Below are 12,969 nucleotides of genomic sequence, written 5' to 3' on the forward strand. Positions count from 1 at the left end.
AGAAGGAAAGAAGCGCACATACGAGCGGTACTACAGGTACGAACCTACCTACTTGGGCCATTACAGGCCGATATCAAACAAAAATAACTTAAAATTGATTTGACGTACTATTTATAATGGTAATAACTTGCTACATTTGTAAAAGACGTTATAAAAAAAAGTAACATATATCGTTTCATCTGTAAGTATGCATATAAACCTTTAGAGAACCGGCATTTTTTTTATAAAAATAGTGATTTTTTGGCCAAAATTTTGTACATACATTCATTGATTGGCATGTATCTTTTAGATCTTAAATTACGTACCACTTGATGAATGCACAGTGTTATCTTTGTAAACAATTTTTTTTGTACGAATTCGAAAATCGGGCCTCAGGTTGCATAGTTACGGACCTGTTCCCACAGGAAAAGAGACAGAATATATCCACCTCTCTGTCGATTCTCCCCGCGCGCATCACAACCATAGAGCTTATACTAATGGAGGGGCCTTGGGGTATTGTGACACGCGCGGGGAGAATCGACAGAGAGGTGGATATATTGTCTTTTTTTTGTGTGGGAACAGGTTCGTAACTATACAATCTGAGGCCCGATTCTCGAACTCGTACGAATAGATTTGATCTTCTGAAGATTGATGAACAAAATTTTGCACAACAAATTATGATACGTTATAAATATGTATAAAAGTCTGATCAAAAAATCACTATTTTTATGACAAAATGCCGGTTCTCTAAAGGTTAATATGCATACTTACAAATAAAACGATATATCACTCTTTTTTTCATAACGTCTTTTACAAATATAGCAAGTTATTGCCATTATAAATAATAACACGTCAAATTAATTTTAGTTATTTTTGTTTGATATCGGCCTGTAACGGCCTAAGTAGGCTCGTACCGCTCGTATGTGTGTTTCTTTCCTTCTAGAAAACGGAGTGGTAGGGATGTCCAACACAAAAAGAGATAGAATATATGAGAATATATTCATGTCTCTGTTGATTCTCCCCGCGCGGACTCTCTTACTGTCGGCATATAGCAATGGCTCCTCCATTAGTATAAGCTCTATGATAACCAATCACATAACAGATTTTCTGTTGCACTTCTTTCTATTTTCTATATGTTTCTTTGTCACAATTAAATGCCTCAATGACCAAAATTGGTGGCAACAGACAAAATCGAAGCTTTAACGTTAAATGTTAAAGGAGTTGAAATAAAAAGGGTGTCAGTGGTTAGTGTTCAGTGTTCAGTGGTCAGTGCTCAATGTTCAGTGAATAGTGATTTGAAAAAAGTTGTAACGAGTCGTTCCTCCGCTGCCACCGGGATGACAGCGAACAGTATGCCTATTCTCTAACTTCTTAACATAGACATAGTAAGTATAGACCGCATTCCGCTGTATAAGCGTTGCTGCATACGAAAAGAAAGAGAAAAGATATATAAAGAATCTCTTTCTCTCTCTGACATCATTGTAGTAGGGAGAGCCTGACAGGGGAAATGATGGATCGACGCGAGGAGATGAGGAGAAGTGCTCCCCATTCTCCGGCATTAAAAAGAGAAAGAGATTCTTCATATATCTTTTCTCTTTCTTTTCGTATGCATCAACGCTTATACAGCGGAATGCGGTCTATACTTACTATGCTTCTTAACGACAGTATCACTAGCTAGGGATATCGTTATGCAGACTTAACGACACCCTAACGAAAAATGATATTTTGTAATTCAGCGTATCGATAAATGTCGTTAAAAATATCGATAAAATACCGAATCTTATTGTTAATACATCGAGGGGCCTCATACCCCTCGATAAACAATAACGACAATATAACTAGACATAGCAGTCAATAGAAATGCTTCGATGTGCTCCGAAGTGACTTTGAGTAATAGTACGAAAGTATTCAAGTGTAGTACATGGTTTATAATATTGCATAAATATTATAAATATTAACATTAAGAGCACGCAAAAAGTAATATTGCATTATTACATGGTAATAAAAAATAATGTATTACATAAATCTTATAATATGTAAAAATATTAAAATAAATAGATTTAGGTTAGGTTATATTCTACTTATGCAATATATGTAGTATAAATCAAATGCGTTTTTTATAAACAATTTTATTAAGATCTTTTATTTTTAAGGTAAAATGGCTGAAGGATATTTGGCATGGAATTTATTATTTTTACAAGAAAAAGTCCGGAGGCTTGAAAGAAGACTAGAGAGAAGAGTGTTACGTGATGTACAAAATCCATTTGAACTTCCTCAACAAGAATTTATTGCACAATTTGGATTTAATCAAGATTTAGTCATGCATATCGTTTCCACTGGAGGTTTACCTCCGGAAATTAGATAGACGTCCATTAGGGATCCAATAAACTTCCATGGCTTTATTGGAGGTTTACCTCCATGGCGGAAGTTAGATTAAGGCACTATAAAAGTGAGTATTCTCACGTCCGCCATTTTTCTTCTAACTAGCAGGAAAAATTAGATATGTTTTGTATATATATACGTCAATAATCTTTGGAAGCACCAAACTTTATGCGACAATGAAACGAAGACACGATATTTATGATCTTGGGACTGTAAAGGTTATTGCGATGTATTATATATATAAAACATTATGCTAGTTACTTGCTAGTTTGAAGAAAAATGGCGGACGTGAGAATACCTACTTTTCTAGTGCTCTAGTTAGATAGACGTCCATTAAAGATCCAGTAAACTTCCATGGCTGCATTGGAGGTTTACCTCCATAGTAGAAGTTAGATAGACATCCATTAGGGATCTATTAAACATCTATAGCTTCATTGGATGTTTTCTTCTATGGTGGAAGTTAGATAGACGTCTATTAGGGATCCATTAAACATCCATAGCTCTATGGAACATTTACTTCCATGATGGAAGTTAGACAGACGTCCATTAAGGATCCATTAAACTTCCATAGCTCTATGCAACATTTACTTCCATGATGGAAGTTAGATAGATGTCCATTAGGGATCCATTAAACTTCCATAGTTGTATGGAACATTTACTTCCATAGTAGAAGTCAGATAGACGTCCATTAGGGATTCATTAAACTTCCATAGCTCTATGAAACATTTACTTCCATGGTGGAAGTTACCTAGACAACACTCTTGTCAGAATGAAAACTTTAAGAGAACTTTTTTAAGAAAACATTTAAGTATGTTGGAAATGATGTCAAAATGGTAACATTTATCAGAAACGTTTACTAAGAGAGGTCTTTGAGATATCTTATTAAAGAGTTTCATTTAAGTTTCTTGAAAATGTTATCCTTATGACAATAAACGTACTATTCAATTTTTCTTAGAATATATGATCTATATAGTTAACCATCTAATTAACCATTTGAACGCTTCAAAGTATTAATGCTAAATAGATCCCAATTTTCATCAAATTATTAAGATTATGGAAAAAGATAAATTTAACAATGAAATTAATGCGTAATAAATAATTTATTTTTAAAATATTTTGCAAAATTTAATTGCTTTTATAAAAAATAATATAATTGCGTCAGTTTATAACATATAGGTGTATGTAGACAATAATAAGTACCCATATCGATGAGTCAAATTGGAGTAGCAGATAGAGTACAAGGTTCGTAATCCTAAGGCCCCGGGTTCGAAATCCACCAACGGCAAGTAAAAATAAAATAAAATAATATAATTTAAATTTAATTAATTAATAAGAATTTGTCCTAAATTTAGTATGTACTGTTGATAAAAATAATTTTAAAAAAATAAAATTTTTATTTTAAATTTTTATTTCGTCAATCATCTATTGAGGCTCCATGAAGCCTCTACTAATGATCCACAAAACATCCGCCAGTCATCCACTGAGGTTTCGTGAAGCCTCTATCAATAATCCACACAACGTCTAATAGACCTCTTTGACGACGTCTAATGGAGGTCTAATAGACGTACGCAGTGCGGAAATGTGACTCCCAATGCGCACTGTGGATTTCTAATGGCTCTATGTTGGACGTCTAATGGACATCCACTGGAAGTTCAAACTTCCATGGCAGACGTCTAATGGACGTCTATTGGAGGTTTCATTTCTATGGGGGTATATTTTCGTCTTTAATAATTATTTTTTATTAAGTCGTATAGCCATCAATTTATTTTTATTTTTATAAATTTTAATGATGATAAAATTAATTTTTACATGACCATATCCTACTATGTCATTCAGAAGAATTATCGCGTGATAACTCTGAGTGACTTTTACTGTTTTGATTGTAGCATATCATGGCTCTAAAAATATTTTTGTTTGCTTTGCTTACGATTTGAATTCAAGTTAAAAGGATGAAACATTTTTTTAGTTTCTTTTTGTGAGCACTTTTTTGTTGCCATTTCAAGACGAAAATGATGCAAAAAGGTTATAAAAAGTTATGCTCTTTATATCGATACACTTTAACGATTCTCGAGTTACGTGAAACACTCGGCACATCTGATCGCAGCATGCTCTATTGATTCGTAATGCCAACTCCAAAAACGTACCCATAGACAACAGGAGTTGAAGAAAACAATATATTTTATATTTAAATAAAGTAATATTATCTTACAAGACTTGTAAGCAAATAAAAATATTTTTCGAATAACGGTATATTACACACAATACAGTGAAAGGGACTCAGGATTATTAATTCTTCTGAATTATATGGAATGATATGCTTAAGGGGATCCGGGAGTGACAGAGTTACCGACATTTTTTGGGGAACTTGGATTTTCGAATTGGAGTAACAGAATGCAAAATCCTTTTACAGGATTAAAGTACGCACAAAAATGAAGGGGGCGACGTACGATTTGTTCTGATAAATAAAAAAAAATTGTTATTTATTAGTCACCTAACGACAATATTTGCTTCATACAAAAAATCTATAGTTTATATGTATAAAATAATCACGTCGCCCCCTAGAAAAAACTCTCAGGAATAATATCGTGCAATTAGAAATAAGATTAGAATCCTAGAAAAAAAGATTCGCATTCCGCAAATTGGAAAATGAAAAAAACGAAAATTTGGGTTATGTACACGTAAAAAGTCGATAAGTAGAGCAATATGAGAAAAATTTTTTTCGTTTTCAATATAAAATCCAATTTATAGATTAATATTAATATGTGTACTTTAATTCTGGGAAAGGATTTCTAAATCTATACAAGAAATACATATAAAATCTCATTAATGATGTGCACGAATGACTCTAGCTTATCGACCTCGATCAAATTTCAAAGGCACTCCTGGATCCCCTTAAGCAAAAGTAATTTCAACATCTTTGAACTTTATAAAAATAAAAATAGATTGATGGCTGTACAACGACTTTAATAAAAAATCATTAATAAGGACGAATATATAATTAGAAATAGTAAATAATTTGTTCATTCATTTAATTTTGGTACTAACTATTAAGGGGATCCAGGAGTGTCTTTGAAATTTGATCGAGGTCGATAATGTAGAGTCATTCGTGCACATCATTAATGAGATTTCATATGTATTTCTTGTATAGATTTAGAAATCCTTTTCCAGAATTAAAGTACACATATTAATATTAATCTATAAATTGGATTTTATATTGAAAACGAAAAAAATTTTTCTCATATTGCTCTACTTATCGACTTTTTACGTGTACATAACCCAAATTTTCGTTTTTTCATTTTCCAATTTGCGGAATGCGAATCTTTTTTTCTAGGATTCTAATCTTATTTCTAATTGCACGATATTATTTCTGAGAGTTTTTTATAGGGGGCGACGTAATTATTTTATACATATAAACTATAGATTTTTTTGTATGAAGCAAATATTGTCGTTAGGTGGACTAATAACTAAAAGCTTTAAACTACATATATTATGTGAAAAATTCTGCCCTTTTCAATGAAAATATTCATTTTAAAATAAATTTTGGGGAAGGTATAAAAAAACAGGATTTTTCTAAAAAAATTATCATTTTTAATGCTTTCTATAATTTTGAGAAAATTGGAAATGTTTTTATTGGAAAGAGCAGGAAATTTTACATAAAAATGTAAACGTTTGACAAAAGAACAAAAAAGAAGAAATTGGTTAAAATTTACTTTAAAGCGATCTCGAAACGCGACATGTCAAGAAAATAATAGCAGCGCTCCCGCTAAACCCGTGGGTTTAAAAATTAAAAAAATTCAGATTGTTTTAACTCATATTGACAAATTTTTTCTGCAAATTAAACGGAATCGGTGACTATGGTTCCAGATTTCATTTGCGGATTCCGTGAAATGACTCTTATTATATAGCATTAAAGTTAAAAAAATTGAATTTGTTTATTATTTTACAATAATTTTTCTAAATTGGTACATTTTTACTAAACTTTAGAACACCCGGGAAAAAATACCTCTTATATGCACTTACCCATGAAAAAATACCTTTTATTTGTTTATATTTACAAATATATGTTTATATATGTTTATATATCGTCATATAAGAAATAAAAGTGCAATTATAAATGATCTTATACGGGAGCGTCCCAGATGCGCACAGTAATAAACGAACACAGCAGGTTGAGTGAAACGGACACAGACCAAATGGGCACAGACCAAATGCACACGGACCAGATGCACACGAACCAAATGCGCACGAACCAAATGCGCACAGACCAAACGGACACAGTAACCAACAAACTTACCACATGGGTTGCGACTTTTCGGGCACCTCTACCGACGGGGTGAGTGCGGGAGGGAGGGGCGAAGCCCCTTTTGCACCCGCTCGTGTGTGTGTGTGTGTGTGTGTGTGTGTGTGTGTGTGTGTGTGTGTGTGTGTGTGTGTGTGTGTGTGTGCAAAGCATTCTCTGCACCACATGGGTTTGCAACTGTGCGCATTTGGTTTGTGCGCATTTGGTCCGTGTGCATCTGGTCCGTGCGCATTTGGTCTGTGCGCATTTGGTCTGTGCGCATTTGGTCTGTGCGCATTTGATCTGTGTCCGTTTCATTCAGCTTGCTGTGTCTGTTTATTACTGTGCGCATCTGGGACTCACTCATCAAATCCTCATCCACTTCCACCCTCCATGTCCCTTTCACTTCCCCTCCCCTTGCCAATATCTCCTCTCTATCCACCTCCCTTTCCATTTCCGCTATCAATACCCACTTCCCCCCTCCCCCTTCCTTTCCTCCACCCTGTCAAAAGCCACCCTCCTTTCCTCACCCAAACACCCTCTCCATAATATCCTCCACAAAAGACCTCCTCTCTCTTCGTCATCTCCTTCCACCCCTCTCCACACTACATTCTTCTCTCTTCTCCTCCTGTCGTCTTCTTCTCCTCCTGTCGTCTTCTTCTCCTCCTGTCCTCCGTTTTTCCCTCTGCGTAGTTCTCTCTCTCTCTCTCTCTCTCATCTAATCTGCTCCTCATCCTCTCCTTCCTCCTGTCCATCCTCTTCCTCCATTCTTCCTTCTTCCTGCACTCCTCTGGCTCCTCTCACCTCTCCGTTGTTCTCCTCCCCTCTTCTGTCTCCTTCTGTCCATTTTTCTTTCTCGGTATCTCTCTCCATTCACCTTTCTCACTTTCTTAAAAAAAAAAAGAAAATATTATATTAGGTAAATTGTCTTACTGTCCTATTGTTTTATTGTCTTTTCTACACAAATAATGATATAAAGTAAATGCGCCAATTATAAAAATATTTATACAAAATTTATTTATCATAACTTTTTATTAAAATATTTAATAATAAACGGGCTTGATAATCAAATAATTAAATGATTAAAATCAACCAACGGGATTATAATAAAGCAAAAACTTGGCGTACCCGGCTCGCATTTTTTCTATATTTTCAAGACTTTATGTTATTAATATCAATAAATGTATACACAAGAATGAAATTAATGTGGCTTAAGTATTGTTTTACTATCTATCAGTTTTTGCTTCATTATTTATTATTATTCATTTCCATTTTTAAAATAATTTTTTAATAAATTTTATAGAATTTTTCTAAATCTTTTTTCAAATATACTTGGCTAATTGTATTCGTATTATTTTTGAATACGTTGTGTACTTGACATATCTTTTTTATCTTTGTAAAATTTTTAATAGGTTATTATTTTTTCATTATTTTATTTTAATAAATAATTTCCATATTGTATGACATTGTCATGTGGGTCACTGCGTTTCAACGAGCCGGGCACGCCAAGTTTTTGCTTTACTATAATCCCGTTGATTGATTTTAATCATGTAATTATTTGATCATCAAGCCCGTTTATTATTAAATATTTTAATAAAAAGTTATAATAAATAAATTTTGTACAAATATTTTTATAATTGGCGCATTTACTTTATATCATTATTTGTGTAGAAAAGACAATAAAACAATAGGACAGTAAGACAATTTACCTAATATAATATTTTCTTTTTTTTTAAGAAAGAGAGGAAGGTGAATGGAGAGAGGTACCGAGAAAGAAAAATGGACAGAAGGAGACAGAAGAGGGGAGGAGAAGGACGGAGAGGTGAGAGGAGCCAGAGGAGTGCAGGAAGAAGGAAGAATGGAGGAAGAGGATGGATTATTTGTGTAGAAAAGAGAATAAAACAATAGGACAGTAAGACACTTTACCTAATATATTTTTTTCTTAAGAGGCTACATCACCCAAAAATTTTGAAAAAAATTGCTTTTTCGTTTTTTGCATATTTGTAAAGTATAAAGTCTTGAGAATATCCCTTGCAAGTTTCAAAGTGATTCCTTGAAAATTGTCGGAGATAGAGCGAGAAGGATCCAAGCGCGTTTAGCGATGTTGGGGTGCGATGAGCGCCTTCTAATCCTTTGCAGCAGCTAGCTTACGCAAGAATATTACGCCGGCAAACTAGAATCGAAGCCTTTGATGCCGCTACATCTGGGGAGGGTTCACTGTATGGCCCTGGAGTGGATGACTCCATGTAAGTTTGAAAAAAAATTATCTACGTTTTAACCGAATGTCAAACTTAAACGCGTTTTTCTCGAAACCATGTTTTCAAAACGCGTGCCAAAAATATCTCGAAAACGGCTGAACCGATTTACTTGAAATTTGGAGGGCTTAATCTATCAAAAAAGGCAGCCTTTACCGTGGCGATTTTTTTAAGAGCTCTTACTTTTTTTTAAAATTAAAAAAACGACCGATTTTTACCTTTAAAAATTGCTTTTTTTCTTTAAACGGCCGCCATTTTGCCAAAAATTGATATTTTTAAAATTGGCCGCGATAAAAACTAGATAATATCATTTAGTTTAAGAAAATTCTAGGCTGGTCTGTTTTAGATAAGTCCTGTACGAGTTGCAATTGGCACCGCGGAGCATCTTTTTTTAACAAGGTCTTGCGACGAGGACAATATCTCTGCCATTTTTAAATATTTTTAGTTCAAATTTATTCTGAAACATGTTCTAAGAATGTATTTTAAAGTAAAGAAAACTAGGATTAATTACATACATTACGTTTCGAAAAAAAATCGAGAAAAAGGCCTATTTTTTACGTCTCTGGGTGTATGTAGCCCCTTAAGGGCGCACATACCCACACTTGGCGCCTTTTTTTACTTTTTTTTAAAAAAGGTAATTTTGTTCGGATATCACATTTTGTAGTATTAAGCATCTCATTTAGGCTGCGTCAGTGAATATTCACTGATTATCACAGTTATAAGTATGCCATTGCGAATTAGTGAATATCCACTGATTAAGATTTAGAAAGTGAAATACGGTAGTAAATAATGTACCAAATTTTTGTCTTCCTAAATATCTAACAATGACACATTGGCTTGATATATGCGTAGCTTCTTGAATTCCTCACACGCTTTGCTAAATCATTTTTTTTAAATAGAGAAACAAAGGTATTCCTATATTATTACTTTTGCCAGATAGATCAAATTTTTGTAATTGTTCAACACTTATAATTTTATATTGTTTTATACATAGACTCTAAATATTTATAACTGCAGCAACAAGCATTTGTTACTATATACTAACTACCTAATACTGCATGCTTTGTAATTTCCTGTAGAGCTTTATTCTCTATATTATTTTTGTCAACTTCTGTTTGTAATTTGTCAATTTTTTATGGCTATATATTAAAAGAAAAGGTTTTTTATGGCTGTGCTTATTATTCTCTTTTTCTCTTTCTTTTTTCTTCTCTTTCAGCAGATAATCGGGAAATAGCCACAATGATTTGAAGGTTCTTTTCTACTAAAAAAAAACGTATACATATATACATATTATATTTCTACATACTAATTTATGGAAAAAATAATGTCTTAGATTGTCTTAGATTGTCTAGATTATATATATAAGTAAGTATTTTCATACGTCATATGTATATAGAAGGATGTATATATCTACATATGTGTGTATATGTGTGTCTGTGTGTGTATTATTTGTAAATTTTATTTATCTCTCTCTCCTTTTTTTCTTTGTGTAAGTAATGCTTTTCTTCTTTTTTTCCTTATGTTATACATAGTTCTAATAATTTAAATAATTACTCGTAATAAATATAGTATACGAGTAATAACGAATAATTACTAGAACTATAACCAGGGTTCTCTATAATGCATTACTTTTTGTAATGCATTACGGTTTCATTAAAAAATACTTTTTTAATAACTAATGCGAAGATCCTTAATTACGCATTACTTTTTTAATAAGTAATGCGATTTTTTCATTACGCATTACTTTTGAAATAAGTAATGCGATTTTTTCATTACGCATTACTTTTGAAATAAGTAATGCGATTTTTTTCATTACGCATTACTTTTTTAATAAGTAATGCGATTTTTTTCATTACGCATTACTTTTGAAATAAGTAATGCGATTTTTTCATTACGCATTACTTTTGAAATAAGTAATGCGATTTTTTTCATTACGCATTACTTTTTTAATAAGTAATGCGATTTTTTTCATTACGCATTACTTTTGAAATAAGTAATGCGATTTTTTTCATTACGCATTACTTTTGAAATAAGTAATGCGATTTTTTTCATTACGCATTACTTTTGAAATAAGTAATGCGATTTTTTTTATTACGCATTACTTTTGAAATAATTAATGCGATTGTTCCTATTACGCATTATTTTTTAAATAATCAATTCGGTATTAAAATATTTTGCAGTCCGAGTTCAATTAGATTGAATTATAATTAACAATAATGCTAACCGTAAAAAACAACATTTTCGAATATTTTTCATACATTTATTTAATATGAAATAATGAGCGTGCACTTGACTTAAATTGAATCAAAAATAAAATGTAACATAAAATTCAAATTATGTGGTCACAAATTGACAGGGTTCTAAATAATGCATACTTTGTATATATGCTTGAAGTAATAAAGATTAATTAAAGTAATGCATTACTATTTCATTAAAAAATATTTTTTCAATAACTAATGCGAAGATCCTTAATTACGCATTACTTTCTTAATAATTAATGCGATTTTTTTCATTACGCATTACTTTTAAAATAAGTAATGCGATTTTTTTCATTACGCATTACTTTTTTAATAAGTAATACGATTTTTTTCATTACGCATTACTTTTTTAATAAGTAATGCGATTTTTTTTATTACGCATTACTTTTTTAATAAGTAATGCGATTTTTTTCATTACGCATTACTTTTTTAATAAGTAATGTGATTTTTTTTATTACGCATTACTTTTTTAATAAGTAATGCAATATTTTTCATTACGCATTACTTTTGAAATAAGTAATGCGATTTTTTTTATTACGCATTACTTTTTTAATAATTATTGAGTAAAGAAATAATTATTTATTAAAAAAATAATAAGTAATGCATTATTTTTTAATTTGCATTTTCATTACCCTGTGTATAACATAAGGAAAAAAAGAAGGAAAGCATTATTTATATAAAGAAAAAAAGAGAGAAAGAGATAAAAAATGCACACACACACACACACAACACACACACGCGCGCGCGCGCGCGTACAGAAACTAAATAAAAACTTGCTCGCTATTAACCTCGCGCATGTCACATCATTAATCCCGAACTGTCACATTATCGCCGTGAAACTCGCCGCGGACTCGTCTGCTAACGTCAAAGTATATTCGACTATGAACGCGCACTTCTCGTCGGATCTACGAGACTTTTCTTATAAGAAATTATTAACCGTACGATTTACAGATATATCACTTAATATTTATTCTTTACTCTCACAAAATGATCATATCACAAATGACAGCGATTTATCATCATATCAATATGCAGTATATACTTTGTAAGAAACTGTCACAGGTAAGTCTTAGAAGAGCCCTCTCGTGTTGAATTCGTGTACTCGACAAAGACCGACGACGTATCTTAAATGAAAAATTTACATTTTGGACTTTGCGTCGCTATATCTCCGCTCGTAGAGCACGCAGAAAAAAAATGAAAACATTTTCTTTTATAAATCAAACCCAAGCTTTCGATTGAACCTAGTTAGAACTCGATAGGTTAAATCGTTATTGAGATCTGATAATCTCAGGTACTCGCAAGTCGCGTACTCGCGTAAATGTATGGTGGTCTCGCGCTGCGCGTTCACTTGGCGCGAGACACTACCGTGTCTCTTGATAATTATGCAAATAGTTATTGCAGTTTATATTTTATACTTCTCTTTTAATATTATATATTTTGTTATATTGCATTTGCCGTTTTAAATATTAAAAAAATATTTTGCTTTATATTAATTTATATTCGCATTTGTAACAATGAAAATGTACGTACGCACATACGTATATATATGCTACTTTTGTTATATATATGCATTTATACTTAATATCATGTAATACGTTGAGTATTGTGTAATTAAGGTTTTTATGTTCTAATATAAAAATATACGCAGGAGAGGCAGTTATTGAATGTGACGCGACTAAAGAAATAACGCAACTTCTAGCGCGGCGCCTATAGCACGAGATAATCATCTTGTTTTGCCAATAATTGAGAATGATGGAATCCATATATTATTATATTTGGATGGATTTAACTTTTAATGCTTTTTAATTTTTGCCCT

At 32.1% G+C, this 12,969-nt stretch overlaps 1 protein-coding gene across 8 annotated transcripts in view; it reads left to right on the plus strand.

Annotated features, from left to right (window-relative positions):
• LOC105834815 overlaps window positions 1-12,969 on the plus strand; it is a 110,766-nt gene that overhangs the window by 34,276 nt on the left and 63,521 nt on the right. Inside the window, exons 1-2 of one of the 8 annotated variants that reach the window (XR_004962769.1) lie at window positions 8,476-8,552; window positions 8,650-8,886. The exons of the other annotated variants lie outside the window; for them this stretch is intronic. The gene's annotated coding sequence lies outside the window, so the exon portion shown is untranslated. Of the gene's footprint in view, window positions 1-8,475; window positions 8,553-8,649; window positions 8,887-12,969 lie in introns of those variants that run through there. 8 annotated transcript variants of the gene reach the window in all.

The sequence above is a fragment of the Monomorium pharaonis genome, chromosome 4 (assembly GCF_013373865.1).
Source record: "Monomorium pharaonis isolate MP-MQ-018 chromosome 4, ASM1337386v2, whole genome shotgun sequence".
NCBI classification, from domain to species: domain Eukaryota; kingdom Metazoa; phylum Arthropoda; class Insecta; order Hymenoptera; family Formicidae; genus Monomorium; species Monomorium pharaonis.